General features: G+C 38.4%; 2 long non-coding RNA genes across 2 annotated transcripts; both read right to left on the bottom strand.

Annotated features, from left to right (window-relative positions):
* Positions 1-523: 523 nt before the first annotated feature.
* LOC110791268 (uncharacterized) lies at positions 524-7,918 on the bottom strand. The gene is made up of 3 exons (XR_008927516.1): positions 7,454-7,918; positions 5,253-6,165; positions 524-803 (listed from the first exon to the last, which is right to left on the bottom strand). It is a non-coding gene; the product is annotated as an uncharacterized lncRNA (long non-coding RNA).
* A 4,876-nt stretch (positions 7,919-12,794) lies between these two features.
* LOC130466813 (uncharacterized) lies at positions 12,795-15,324 on the bottom strand. The gene is made up of 2 exons (XR_008926960.1): positions 15,145-15,324; positions 12,795-13,074 (listed from the first exon to the last, which is right to left on the bottom strand). It is a non-coding gene; the product is annotated as an uncharacterized lncRNA (long non-coding RNA).
* Between the last annotated feature and the right edge of the window lie 626 nt (positions 15,325-15,950).

Here is a 15,950-nt window from a genome sequence, read left to right as displayed (position 1 = left end):
AAATCGAGTGAGGGGCAATTATGTCACAACAACAAATCCCGCCCTTTTGCCTTTTTGAACAACATTTTGTCGCCTTACGGCGTCGAACATAATTGATCGACGCATCCAGAAAGCGTCGAGAAAAAGTGAATTTAGAATTTTCTCGGCGCTTTACTCCGTTGATACTATGGACAGTTTTTTATGTCCCCATTTTGTTCTTGGCGTCGAGATTCTTGACGTTTTTAGGCGTCCATATATATGTTTTTGACGTCGAGATTCTTGACATTTTAGGCGTCCATATATATGTTTTTGACGTCGAGATTATCCATTTTCCCGCCTCGTGAAACATTTCCCTATTTAATATTCTCGACGCCTAAAAGCGTCCAGAAATTTTTGATTGCAAAAATTCAAATCAATCTTAGCCCTCTATCACAACATCAAGAGGCGTTCAAATTTATTTTGTATGATTTTTTTTCACCTATATATTTTTATATAATATAATAAATTAACTTTATTCATCATAAAACTAAAATAACCAGAACAATGAAATTAACCTGAATTTTTCATAATTGGTCTTTGATTAACGTAACATTAGAAATACTTTCAAAAATCTAGAAGTATGTAGTACGTTAAATCCATAGTACATGATAATGTTACTAATATGTTACTATCTAAATAGTCCAAAACATAATAAAAAATACAAATTGTATCTGCAAAACTGAAGAACTAAATCCTAGAAAAACTAGGATCTAATGGTGGTAGTAGCTTATAGCGCAAGTGTCATGGCCTTCATTCTCATGCCGCTCTTTATCACGTTGAACGATCTTCAAACAAAAAAAAATGAAATAAGCATGAGTTGAAATTCCAAATCACCAGTCATCGGAAATCAACCAAAACAACAATGAAACAATAAATGCTAACTCTAATAAAAAACGAGGTTGCACTAGTAGAAAAAACCCCTGTTGCAACCCCCTTGTTGCAGCGTACATGTAATAATACGCTTCAACAACCAGTAGGTCAACGCGGGTCAAACTTTATAAAGGGTTGTTGCAGCGTACAAATTAATTGCCCGCAGCAAGAGAGTTTTTTGCAGCGTACAAAGTAAAAGCCCCCTGCAATAGCCCATTTATTTTGCAGCGTACAGATAAAAGCCCCCTGCAATAAAAAAAAATCGCTGCAAAGCTAATTAAGAAAAACATTTCATCTCAAACCTAAGGACCAAGTTCGAGAACCATATCCACGCTCAGTACTCCCTCTTCTTCCCTCAGCTTTCCCTGCGTGAAACCATTTCTAACACTGCGTACTCTCTCACCTCCTCATTCTTCTTCTTCTTCATCTGCCCTTCTTTCTCCGCCATATTCCCCCAATTCTGAGGTCCTTTTCGTGAATTCTCCGCCGTTTTCTCGCCGCGGTTTCTTCCCCAGGTAACTCCCATTTCGACGCTTTTTTCTGAATCCCCCCTTTTTTGTTCTAAGTTTTCTCTAATTCGTGGTTTTTTTGGGTTTTTTGCAAGTAATTGTTGAAATTGGGTGACAATTCGTCTTGGTTTTTGTGAAAATTTGCTCGACTCCTTCTCTCCAAGCATCTGGCCTTCGACCTCAGCCTTCGAACTCAGCCGCCGTCGAACTCAGCCGTCGAACTCAGCAGCCGTCGAACTCAGGCGTTGCTCGGCCCTGCGTCGCGGTCTTCGCCGATGGGTCTGTGTTCTCGCCTTATCTCCCCCATCGCGTTCTGTTCTCGCCGTCTCAGTCCCAAGTATTTCGATCCCTTAAACTCTCCTGCGCGAATCTGTTTGAGGAGGTATAGTTTTCTAACTTTTTGTATTTGTTTTTCCCTAATTTCGTATTTTTAGGGTTTGCTTTCAGTCAATTCTTGAGTTTTCCCCTAATTTCGTATTTTTAGGGTTTGATTATATAAATTATTCTTATTTTTTGTGTTAATTGATACATTTTTTCCGATTTTGATTGTTAGGGTTTGATTTTTTTCCGATTTTGATTGTTAATTTAACTTGGGGACATTTATATGACGGTTTATTAATATAATGGGGAATGCCTTCATTATTGCATTTTAGACTTCAGAGATTCATATTTTGGTAAATGTATCAGTTTACTTGACTCAAGCTTGGTATGAAATGTGTGTGGATTATGATTGTATTGGACCATTGGTGTTTAATGTTTATGCTTCATGGTAATACATTGGGTTATAATGGTTTATGTTATTCAAGATTATATTCATTGACTGAAATAGGTGTTGTTGTTTAGCCTTGTTTTTCATTAAGAGATAAGCATGCTATGATTCGCTTTTCTGTTGTTGCTGCAAATTTCCCTACCTTTTTTCTTTAATAATCGACATGTGTTGGTTATGAAGCCTATTACATATCTTAATTACTGTTTTATTTATTTATTTTTGTGCAATTTTGGCTAATTCTTTCAATTGGGTTGCTCTGGATTGATCTGCAGCAACACCTTGACTTCAATGTTGATCTGGATTGATCTGCAGCAACACCTGAACTTCAATGTTGTTTATGGTAGAGTGAGCAGGCGCAAGGTCCCAATCTCAAAGTTGTGGCAGCTAAGCTGGCTACTGATCTGCACGTACTGATCTGCACATCAGTTACTTGCATTTTCCATAATGAGATACAACTAGGATAGCCAACAATTTGGGCTGTTGTCTGACAGGTTTTCCTCCTCACGCGATCATCGAATACTGGTGAGCATGTCCATCAGTCTCTAAATATTTTCTCAGAGTATTACACTTATTACATGTTTAATATGAATAGTTTTAACTTTCTAACACTCATTCCAATCTACTTATGCAAATTTAAGGCTTGTTTGGTCGTTATAGGTCATATTAGGCTAAAATGAGGCTTTTTTGCTCCCAAATATGAAATAAAGAACCTTAGGACTCATTTTAAACATATTAAATGATTTATATGATTAGTTTTAACTTTACAAGACTTAATCCAATCTATTTATGCACATTCATGACTTCTTTGGCCGTTATAGGTCATATTTAGGCTAAAATGACATTTTCGCTCCCAACTTTGAACTAAAGAACCTAAGGACTCATTTTAGACTATTAGGACATTGTCATTAGTTTCTTGAATGTTAAAATGTGATTATTAATTTGTATTTAATCTAATGTTTAATTTAAATTTCTGTTTTTGTAAAGGTCTACACTCCGAGGATTGCGCCTTATGCGAGGAATTTGATGTGGTTCGTGAGCAATGGGCTAAGTTTTTTACCAGCAAGTATTTATTATTGGCTTTAGCGCGCTTGATCGAGTTGGTTTAGTTGTTATAGAATAAATTTTATATTAAAATGTATGTTTATGTTGAAATTGGAACATATATTTAAATGTAATATGTGCACTTTGGTTTTGGGATATATAGTATACAAAACTCCAGTTGTTGTTTTTATATTTGTTATACAGGTTGCGTTATTCTATTATTGTTTTGACAGGTTTCTATATTTGGTGCAAGGCACTCTAGGTATCCCTAAACAAAATTAGAATTTTCCCGCCAAAAGTGCTTTGTTGCAGCGTACATATATATTGTACGCTGCAACAAGGGAAAAAAATTTCGCAAAATTTCAGACTTGTTGCAGCGTACAAATAAATGTGCGCTGCAAAAAGTTGAGTCTTTTGCAGCGTACATATATATGTACGTACATGCAACAAGTCCAAATTTTTGCCAAATTTTTGGCACTTGTTGCAGCGTACATACATATGTACGCTGCAAAAAACCCCTTTTAGCAGCGAACATTGTACGCTGCAACAAGTTCAGACTTGTTGCAGGCCCCCCAGTTGCAGCATACGATGTACGCTGCAACAGGGGTCTAAAAGCCCGCTGCAATAAGGGTTTTTTCTACTAGTGTTGATTCCCTTCTTATGATCTTATCAACTTCATAGTTCATACAGATGATAAAAAAAAATCAGATAAGCCCCTGCAAATACATTATATAAACCTATTATTTCCAATCCGAATGGTTGAATCTCCCTTGTATAAAGAAACCCCTGATCAAGCTATCATAAACATTTACTCTTTTCTACACAAATCATGAAATACCAGAAGATTTTATGTACTGACAACATAAAATTACAACATTCATAAACTAGCATTTTCATTGCTTGACTGGTGTAGAGCCAGAGTCAAAATCAGTATCAGCTATACCAGTTTCATTTTTTCCTAGCTTATGACATATAACAACACTACAATAACAGCTTTACCAGGATATCCAGTCCCAAGAGCCAATAGTTTACATTTCTTTGACTCTTAGATGATAAAGCTAAATTAATAATAAACTTAACAAAAGTTATCAACGACATGGGTATCGGGACAGTGATAGAATTGGATATTTGCGTTGAGATAAGGTGTAGCTCGAAGAAGAGTGGAGGCCTAGGCGTCAAGAACCTGATAGCATGGACTAGATATTGGGAGATATTCACTAGACACAATCAGGGTGATACTTGATAGTTGATAGTGAGACGCACTGGCTAGTTGGGGGTGATTAGCCTATCAATGCCTACTAACCATAGTTTGTGTGTGGCTAGTGTTTTAAGACTTTATGGGTGGGCTGAAATCACCTGGACACAAGAAGAGAACAAGAAGAGATCAGCAAGGCCGAGAAACTTTGGAGGTGTGTTTTCTTTGTTTTCTTACTAGTAACTGACCAAAACTAACATGTTCAGTATCTACTAAATATGACTTAGGTTAAGAATAGAGTAACAAAGGAAAAACACCACTTGCACAATAAACATGTTAGCTAAAAGCTAAAGTAAGGAGTAGCATAAGTGCAAGTTGCTAAATAAGGCGTGGGTCGTGTGGCTGCACAAATACTAGTATTAGTTAGGTAGAAGAATGGCCTTTTTAAGCTGCATTTCCCATTAAAACATAGCTACAATCTATTACTAATTAAGCTACAATGTGATCATGTGTAGAGAGATGTTTGGTGAGCAGATGATTAATGCAGAAATACTTGTGATTAAAGTACTATAGAAAAAGTCAAGATCAGGTAATTTGTCAGTCTTTTCCAGTGCATAGAAGACAAAGAATCATTGGAGAACAACTCAAATCACTTGGTAAAAAACCCATTTTTACCCAGATCCACTACCATTTAAAACAAGTTGAATCACTCAACTACTCACCAAAAATCTCTCTGCGCAATGGCTTCACAAAATTGCAAGGAAAGCTCAATTAATTTCAATCAGATCCACAGAGAAACATATTAAAAAAAAATAGAGCAAGAAGTAAGAAACAGATTAGAAAAGCTCACCAATTTCAATTCCTCGTTCTTTATTAATAGCATAGAATTGGCTGTATAATTATCTCGAAAACCCCCCTAAAAAGAGGGATATCGGTGCAGTGGTCTGGTGAGGAACTAATCAATTCCTTGCAAAGTGCACAGAAGGACCAAATAGTTTCAGTTCAAATACGTGCCAAAAAGCTCATATAAATCAGGTAATGATGTAATGTTACAAGACTTATAAATGAAGTTGTCTTGGTGCAATATTGGGGTGAGCAAGGAGACGATGGCGAATGTTCCAGGACAATCTTAACCTAGTTGGGCTAAAAGTATATTCTTAAACTGGGAATAGTAAAACAAACAGAAACAACCATTCCTCGTGACATAAGGAGGAGATAGGCCACAACCCGATCGGGCATAGTATACAAAAGTTATAGTGATTGTGCTGCGTTCCCATCTTTGCCAAAATTAAACTTATTATATTGCTGAATCTTTAAATGTTAGAATAAAGACCTGAACCAACAAATAGGCGAAGCTACAACAAGTTTCAGATGGATATGGGACCCGCAAAGACACTCTACATGACATCCATTTAAATGATTCACAATAAACGAATAATTACATGACTACTAGAATTAGAATAGAGTTATATGAAACATAGCCATGGAGTCAAAATATGAACTTTAGAAATATGAATGACACCTCACGAGAAGTAAAGAAAAGGACACATAACATGAAAAAAAGAGAATATTTACATAATATAACCAGATTCACTACTAAAATTGAGAACACGTCAATCTAAGTTAACTCAATTAGGTTTTATGAAGATGAAAAAAACTACCAGAATACATACCGCATACATGCCCTCATTGATAAGAAAATCTTACAGTTCATACACATTTGTAACATCTGTCTCTTGCATCAAATGATCATATGGTAGTACCTGAAAAAAGTGTAGAAACTTAAGAAACATAAAATACAAACATCAATAAATCTGTGAAGGAAGAACATAATCATAAAGCAATTATGTATTGCTTGTATCAACATAACTGTAAAAAAGAAAGGCTTGTAAATATTGTTGGGATCATGACTATATAACAGAAACCCAGGTCCTATAAGGAAATGTTACCATAAATGTTAGTTTGTTACTATAGTTTTCTGAACCAGTAATAGGACACATTGAGAAAAATAAAGTGCAAGGAACACCTAGTATTCATACATTTAAAGTTTCAACCCTCACCAGTCTTGATAGTTGGACTAAAAGATGAACCCTATGTAAAACATATATATTACTCAAGAACATCTATAACATACACAAGGAAGACTGCTACCCATGTGAACAAGAAGATTGGAGCTGACATAGTGATTTGATGTTTACAACATGAAATTAAGTCCTCGTAGAGAAGACGTTTAAAGAAAATAAAGATACAGTGCATCTACCTAAGAAGATATTAGAAATCAGAAATTACTCAAAAATAACAATCTGTCCAAAACTCAAAATTAGTTTCTTATGGTACTCCTCTCCTTAAAGCATCTAAAGCTATCAGCATTAATGTGTGATTCATTGATTTTTGCATTCTCTAGGTCCGAAGTAGAATGGGAACACCAGGAATAAAATTTACTAAAACAGTCTCAATTCTAATCTTACATTTTTTATAGGAATGCAGAAGAGGTTATCTAAAAGTAAAATATTTTTCCAGTAATATTCTGAAAAAGTAGGATTGAACAGATATAATTTAATTAAGAAAAACACCAAAGTTCAATATTTTAGAGAAGCAAAACAAGTACAATTTAATTAAGTCTAATTTCTTATTGGAAGTTTGTTATAGACGATAAGACGGTAGCCTTTCGTAAAGCAAGTAATAGGACAATATCTTTTCTAATCAAGCAGCAGGACAACAAACATTCAACATTTACCAAGACAACTAGTAAGGAGCTCTTCATCAGATTATTACTCCCTTCCCTTTCAACCCCAATGAGTTCCTTTATGACCTAAACAATAAAGACTTAATTGCGATAGCCCGAAAATCACCTCACTTTCAATCAAGATTTACCAAAAATAAAATTACTCATATTAACCAACTAATTGAAGAAACTGGAAAATGAGAAGAAGATAGAGAAAATTATATCGGAATTAATAACTAAAACAGAAACATCCGAAAATAAAATTGATTCAAGAGGAATAATTAAATGAAAACCCTAGAAATTCCAAAATAGAGGAAAGAAATAACCTGAAATTCATTATTCGAGCAAGTAACTCGTCGATCTTGAAGGTTGGAGCAAGAAATCAAAGAGGGTTGAGAAATGGTGAGAGATTGAGGGTTTATTCAGCTGCAAACAGGAAGAAATACAAAAGTAGCGAGTTATCACCATCTTCCTAGATCTGCAATTATTTTCCCATAATTAACTAAGCCGATCTCGACACCGTCTTAACGATCCCGTTGGTCATTTTTCGGAATTTTCAGTGAGATCTGCTCCGAAAAATGAAAAAAATACTGAAACTAGAAGACGATTTAGAATGGAGTAGATTGATGCTTTTGATGGAGATTGGGTCAGTTTTGTACCTAGATAAGAATTGAGAAGATTTGGAGAAAGGAGAAGATGAAAAATGTGCGGGGGTTAGGGTTGAGAACTGCGAGAGAGATAGTGAGAGTAGGCTTTTTCCCCCTAAAATGAACTCGCGGTTGAAGAGCACACATGCAAGACATGTGCGGGTGAGTTAGAAATATGGCCAGTATCTCGACGCGGAAGACAGACGAGATAATTGATGGCGCCTAAAAGCGTCGCCAAAACACGCGAAATATATTATTGTGCTAACGCCTTTACCCTAGCGTCGAGCACAAATCGTCCACAAAACATGGTTTTTGTAGTAGTGTGTTAATTGATTGACGATCACCGTCAATTAAAGGCAAGATCACTCCAAAACCTCAGGACACTATGATGCCGTTCATCAGCAAGTCCCATACCCAAGTTCAGCGGCAATCATACTGATTGATTGACTTGCGTCAATCAATCATCTAAAATAAACTTGGGAATGGGAGTCCTGCTCAATGACTTACAATCGCCTCCTCTGGGGAAAAAGGGTTACCAAACAAAACACGCACAAATAAAGAGAAGGCATATAAAAGTCGCAAGATATGCAAAGCAGAAACAACTTAGGCATAAAAAGGTGACGAAGCACCATTTAGATACGCCAAAACGGCGCCAAATTCAACAAAAAATTAAATGTATTCAGAAAAACGCCCTCGGCGTTAAAAAGACAAGTAAAAATAAATTATTCATTACAGACGCTCACGCCGCCATAAAAACTGGTTCTTTTTTGAAAGGAGAGGAGTTAGGGTCGAGCAGCGGCAGAGTTGGCAGAGGCTGGCACGTCCATACCATCTGGACCATCGGCAGCAGGTTTTGGCACTGGCTGAGCGGAAGTCTCCTCCTCCTTGGCTGATGAGTTCACCTCCTCACTTTCGGCGTCAGAATCCTCGAATACGGGAGGAGGAAGCCCTTGTCGCTCAGCAGCAATAATAACACCCTGCTTCTCGATTTGCCGTTCAAACCAGGAAAATGAGAACTCTTCCATGCAGGCGTCCCAAGCGCGGCGAGTTCTTTCCCTCGTCTCATCCGCAGCCAACTTAGCTTCAGCCTTGACCTGGGATATCTCAGCTTGGGAGGCCGAAACCAACTCCTCAAGACTAGCCACTTGTTGCCGCAGGGCCGCTGCTTCCTTCACCTTGGCTTCGACTTCTGAGTAGAGAGGGATTTGGCATTAAGAGTTTCAATAGCAAGCACTTGTTCATTAATCTTGATCAAGCACTTCTTCTTGTCGCTCCTCAGGACGGCAAGCTCCTTACTTTGAGCTTCAATGGTTTCCTGCATCTCTAGCCGAACCTTCTCCACCGTTATCATAGCATAGTCGCCGGCATTGGTTGCCATGTGCACCTGCCTTTGGAGCTGACTGGTGACGTCAGCACGCCAGCGCTTAAAGCCCTCGGCCTTAATGAGAAACTGCAAGAGAAAGACAAGTTAGATGAATTACTAAAGTACCAAGAAATGAGCGGCATATGAAGCGTACTTACATCCAAAAGAGTTGCCTGCATGGCCCCAAACTGAGCATCTGCCGCCGGAGGAAACTTTTCCACATAATCCTTAGGCACGGCCTTGATCACCGCCGAGATAATCTTAGCCTTATCCCGCGAAGAAAAATGTCGCGACGGAGGTATGTTGCGAATCTCCTCGTCCAATGCCGCCTGCCTACTAGGAGCTGAGCCGATAGAGGAAATGATTAGTTCAGAAGAACTTATACAATAAGTTAAACAAATAGAAAAATCCGGAACCTACCAGGATCCTCATTAGCTCGATGATGAGGCGCCTCCGGAGCTTGAGCCGTTTGAGCCGCCGGCTGCTCGTCCTCCCCGTCGAGAATCTCGACAGAGGATGGTGAAGGAATTCCCTTACTCGGGCCAGCCTCTCTCCTAGCATCCCCCCTCCTAGCCGAACCCTCCGGTGGGGGATGCTGCCTCAATGGAGTCACAACCATAGGGACAACCTCGACTGGGGAATCCGCCGACCCCTCAGCATTGTCCTCCTTTTTGGGAAGCTTGATCCCCGCTTTGACCCGTGGACACTTCCCCGCTGTAGAGGCTATTTTGTCCTCGACCCTGCGTTGCGGGCCGGCCTAATTCTTCTCGCCCTTCTGCAAAAACAAAGGGGCAATTAAAATAAAGAAAAATGTCGAATCTCATACAGTACCAGAAAAAGATGACAAAATCATAAACTTATTTTTGTCGGCGCACCTCCGACGATCCTCTTCAGCTTCTGGTCAACCATCTGCGTCAACCACTCCTTGGTACTGATTCCTCCTTTCTCTTGAGCTAGAAGCTTAGACATAGCAACGGCTGCACCAAAAATGTATTCGTTAGTAAAGCAAAAAGCGTCCAATCCAATAAGAAAGAATACCCCAATACCTTGGTCTAACCCATGATCTATACCAGCGGTCGATAAAAACACCGGGTTCTTAAACTGAGAACAGGACGGGAGCCAAGACTTAGGGATACTCAAATTTTTGCCCTGCACTACCACCGTTTCGGCCTGAAAGTGGACAGCAATTTGGTCCCACTCTTGCGCAATCAATGTCGACAACTCCTCATTCCCTCCTGAAAAGCGAGGTTTCAACTGCCAGCGACTAAATTTCAGCTCCATCTCTTGATCAGCAGTCCACATCACCACCCACCTTAATCTCCGAAGGTGATGCTTGGACGGCTTGTCAAAGCTAGTAGCATACTCCCCTTTGTTTTCCAGCTGTAACCAACCTTCGGCTCCCTTGACTTTCTGAAGACTCGCCAACCTAAGGAAGGCATTAAAACACGGTCTCAAACCCATCAGTTCACACTTAGCTACGTACCCCAGTACGTTCGTCCACGAATTAGGGGTCAGTTGACACAGGCCAACACCGAACCCATCAAGCACTTCCTCCACAAAAGGATGGACAGGAAAGCGTAAATCACTTTTGAAAGCTCCACTATACACCGAAAACTCACCAGGGCCCACGTAAAAAATAGTGGACGCCTCACTATCAGGAAATCTCATCTCATACCCGGGACCGATGTTCATTCCCACGGCATAATCCTCCCCATGCTTTTCCAGCCATTTCAGCCATTTTGGATTGGCACCAATCTGATCTGCGGAGACTTCACCATTCTCTCCCCATACACCCACAGCAGCAACTTGAGGCTCCTTAATCGCCTCGTCCTCAGCAACCTCACCTACAACCTCACCGTCGCTCTCATCTTGCTCTGACTCCTCGAACGAGTCAGCGGGTTTTTTAAACGGACCAGCATCCTCCATCTCCTCCATCCAAAATTCATCAAAATATGTAGTTTCAAAACGAGAGCTCTGGGCCTCGCCTGGAGGAGTCCGGCTTATTTCTCCTGCCGGCACTCTAATGGATCTCCCCCTGAGAAAGAAGGGTCCATATGTTGTCCCCTTAGCCGTAAGTCACCTATATTTGCCATCTTTTTCGTCCTCGACATCGTGTCCTGCATAAGAGGCATAATGGAAGGCTGAACTTAACGACGGGCTTAAAAATGAGGGATATTGCGCAGATCAGGCCACTATATCCAGAAGTTCCAACCATAACAGCTCAAGAACCTTGGCACCGTCAAAATAACTGACGGTGCAAAAAATTGGCGAAGATATATGTGTACAAATAACAATTAAGAAACAGCTGAAAAAAGAAATCCAAGAAATTCAAAAAGTTAAAAGAGTTACCTTAAAAAGGTTGGAGATGATGACTATGAAACTGGGCGGCAAAAAGAATGGACGGAGCAGCTGTAATGCACCTTCTTTGTCCTTGAAAGTTGCGGACCTGGGGAGTTTGTCAGCGCTTCTCTGTAAATTCTCTCTCTAAACAAGGAAAGAAGTTTGTGAAAGTAAAAAACAAATTTTTACTCTCCCACCTATATAAATAGGGGGATAGAATCGGGAAAGTCGCCACGTGGCACTCCTCCCTTAGTCCCAAGAATTTTTTTAGGAAATCGAACAGTCAAGAACGGATACTATCAAAGCCATTTTACTCTACTTCCCTTATTGAGGGGCAAATGATGTGGGTAAAAATACCCTACTAACATGGCCCAATTACATCTAGCCACGTGGCACGCCCCAGCTGGCAGGTTGTCCACCTGGCATCAATAATAGAACCTTCAAAGTACGATTCATGGCTGAAGTAATGGACACACCCAATCTTTGAAGCCCATGGCCCAAAAAAGGGAATGATGTGACAAGTACACTTGTCATGTCACCATTTCCTGACCAATCATATGCCCTCTTTCTAGGGTTTTTCCCCCCAAAGGGAATGATATAGATACTCTCAATTCCCAAGAAAGAAGGACACAAGTTCCTAGATAAAAAATACATTTAAGTTCACACTAGTAAATGCTCTCTTTTTCCTAAATACTTCTTCTTTAAAAACCCTAATCTTACTTAAGCATCGGAGGGATTATTCCAACGAGAATATTCTTGTTTTGCAGGGAACGCAACTCGACGTGGATTGGACTTGGCTCTACGTGGAACCGGATACCTCCTCGTCATCGATTATTGGAAAAACTCCCACAACATAGAGGATTGTGCAAATGCACAAAAGATGTGATACTACTACAAAACGCGTTGTTTTTCGACGCTTTTTTTCCACATTTTCGACGACGAAGGGCGTCGAGAAATATTTTCTCGACGCTAAGTAGCAGCGTCGAGAATTTGGGCGTAGAGAACTTCTCGACGCTCCTTTTCGTCGAGAATCTCAACGGGTTTTGTTGTCTAAAATTAGATGTTGACGCATCCCTGCGTCGAGATTGTCGACGCTTTTTGTCGTAGTTAATGTACTTTCTCGACGCTATCCTGCGTCCTAAATATTTTTGCGGGTTAAGTTTAACATTTTGCGGGAAGTAGTTTATGACGATTAAAAGCGTCGAGATTTTTGTTTTCAATTTTTTTTTATTTTTTTTTGCACGAAGCAAATACAGTCTTAAACTTCAAATCATACAAAACTATATAGCTAGCAAAATTGAAATGACGAGATGTCAATAACTTAAAGATATATATACTTATATTAAATTATATAATAATACGTCATAAACATATCATCAAAGTTTACATATGATCCAAACTATTTACCTAGTATACCAAAACACAAGCGCATAACGTCTTCAATGTATATTACAACTCCAATTGACCTATTATTCTAAAATATCATCTTCAAAAGAAAGGCAATTCAAAGCCTATAAATTCAAGAAGATGGGCTTCAATGTTGAAGGAGCTTTGATTCCTTTCTTCAACCACCATAATCTCCAAACGCATCACGGACCTTCAAAAAAAAATTAATAATGGTAAGGAATAGTTTCTCTCACGGTGTAAAAATAAATTAGAAATATATGTCCACTGTAAAGAATGAACAATGACCAGCAACAAATATATGAACTTCATATAATTCATTACTCTGCATAAGTGAGAGGATTGTGTTTATACTTTGTTCTGTACTATAAAGTTCAGTTGAGTTGTGTTGCTCACGTTAGTGACTCTTAATCGTACCTAACTTATTTGTTTTTTGCTTGCTTTTGTTTATAAAGACGACCTGTTAGAGATGACTCGTTACAATAAGAGCAAGTTAATGTTCCTGCTCTGTATAAAAAAAAACAAAGGGCTTAGTCTAAACTGAAAGAGTTTCCGTTTTAGCTGAGTTTTGACCGACCCCATAATCATCAATCATAACAATCAATCGAGTAGTATTACTAAGCATAAGTTGGACAACAAACATTTCCAAGAAAATCGCCCGGAGGTTGGAATAGAATGTTTGTGCCTAATCACAAATTCAATCTGTGCTTGCAGTCAACGTACACTACAAAACCGAGATAGATTGGAAGCTATTGGTGTTGCAGACACTGATCTGTGTGTCCTATTTGTGTTTATAAGAATGAAAATCATAAACAACTACTCTTTGAGTGAATTTATAGCAAAACTGCTCTAGATAGAGTGTTAGAACAAGTGCATACCTACTGTTCTAGTTAAAATTGTTGCAAAAATACCATTTTAGTAGCTTTGCCTTTTGATAGTAAATTGAGTGAACTTCTGATGTTGATGGAGTGATCCTTATTTAAGAAAGCTTGGTATTTTCCGAACACAAGCCTACAAGTCTTCTCTCTGACACAAGCAGTTTTCTCTTCAATAGATTCTTCTGTTCTTTTGTTCCTTCAATTTGGTGCCCAATGGCGATAATCAATTAGTAAATAACCGGTATAATTAACATCTCAAATCAAAGGCTATTCTAGGATTTTAGAGTGAATGCACCAGATAAAGATACAATGCAGATTTTCAGTTTTGATTTCTTTATACTAATCAACTCCTAGCAGTAATTATTAGTGACTTAAAACAAATAAAACCTAATTTATATGAGCAAGAAAATAATTAAACTAAGAAAAAATACAGGTAGACTACAGAATAACCCAAGGTAAAGAACTACAAGCAAGAAGGAACACTAGCTAGATAGTTCAGGCACAAGCACTAATGGGAAATATTAAGAGTGTTCACAGCCTCTGCCACTTAAAGTTAATCAACATCCCCAGACCAATGTAGGTAGTGTTTTCGTGTCTTCAGGTAGCTTGAACCTGACCCTGCAGCCCAAACCTGAACCTGACGTTAAAATCTAAATTTGAACTTGATCTTGCAGCCCATATCTGACCCATCAGCCCTGCAACCTCTGTCTTCAAACCCATCAACCCCTAACCCTCCAGTATTCTGTTCAGTTCTGTTTTGTTCTATTTCATAAAGTTCAGTCAAGTTCTATTTCGTAAAGTTCAGTTTTGTGTTACATACATTAATGACTAATACAGTTCAGTCAGTTGTTGCTTGTTAAAGACCTCCAAAAAACTAGAATTTCCACAATAATACTTTTTAAGGCACACCTGGAGATATTATAAGTCATATTACTAAGAAACACCAAGAAATTCAGTAAGTTTCTTTAGTATTCTAAGGTAATGCTAAACAAACCTTGCTAAATTAATCATAACTCTAGGCAAAAATAACATAAAATCACAGCAACGATTTCCAATCAAAACAAATTTACCCAAAAAATCCCAAATTTACCTCAAAACTTATAATAATCCAACATATAACACGAAATTAAACCCATAGTAATTGAAAATAAGCAAGTCAGAAACTCAACTGGTAAAAATAATCCCTTATTCAGCCTTAAAATTTAGATTCAAACCCACCTTAACCCTATAGTTTCCATCAAATTATAACTTCTTTCGGTTATTTTTTTCGAAATTTCAATCAGAATCATTATCATCCATAAAAAAAAGATATATCAATTATCAACAGATTCACCATAACCAAACAGAAAACATTAAAAATCGATGGAAAAGAACATAGAACATACCTGGTGAAAGTGAGAAAGCTTGTAATCTTCCGCAATTCAGAGGGTACTGTGAGAATTTCGATTTCAATGGAGGGTTGAAGGTACCATGAGAATTTCGAAGGTACCAGACTAAGATCGAGCAACTGATCGACGAGAGGTGTTCGTTTTTCTTTTTCTTTTTTAGGGTTTTGGTGTCGGCGGTTTCCTGTTTAGACATTATAGATAAAGGAGCCACATGTTGCTGTACAACCTGAATTTAATATTAGGGTAGAAAATTAAATGTAAACATCAGGGTCCTAGATTGTTTTGACTAGTTCTTTTTCCTCTACATCAGGCTTACTCTTTTGACTGTTGAACAAGATAATTCATGAACACTACTCAAATGACATGTTCTATTCTGTTCTGTTTCGTAAAGTTCAGTTTTATAAAGTTAAACAGAAACTGAAATGAAAGAATTCGGGATCATACCTTCATCCCGAGAGGGGATGTTGTAGGTGTGTATCACTCTACAACCTTGCCCTCTTTGTCCACCAAAAACTTCTCGTAATTCCAGTAGACCAAGTCACCAAAAACCCCCCAGCACTGAACTTGAGGAACTGTAAACTATGTCTGTATTTGGACCATTCATGTCCAGTTGTTGCAGTCAGTAGCAGTAGCGGTCATGGTGTCAGTAACTAGGCAAGTATGGTTCTCTAACTATTCTAAGTTGGTGATTTCACTAACGAACCTTATAAAAAATGGGGTATTCAGCTTTGAATCTTGTACACACAAAATTCTTAATCTCGGGAATTGAGCCAGGTACTTTGCCTCCAAATTGATTGAGAAAG

This window comes from Spinacia oleracea, chromosome 2 (assembly GCF_020520425.1).
Source record: "Spinacia oleracea cultivar Varoflay chromosome 2, BTI_SOV_V1, whole genome shotgun sequence".
Lineage (NCBI taxonomy): Eukaryota > Viridiplantae > Streptophyta > Magnoliopsida > Caryophyllales > Amaranthaceae > Spinacia > Spinacia oleracea.
Note: the sequence above shows the minus strand (reverse complement) of the source record. Positions and strands in the feature narration are given on the sequence as shown.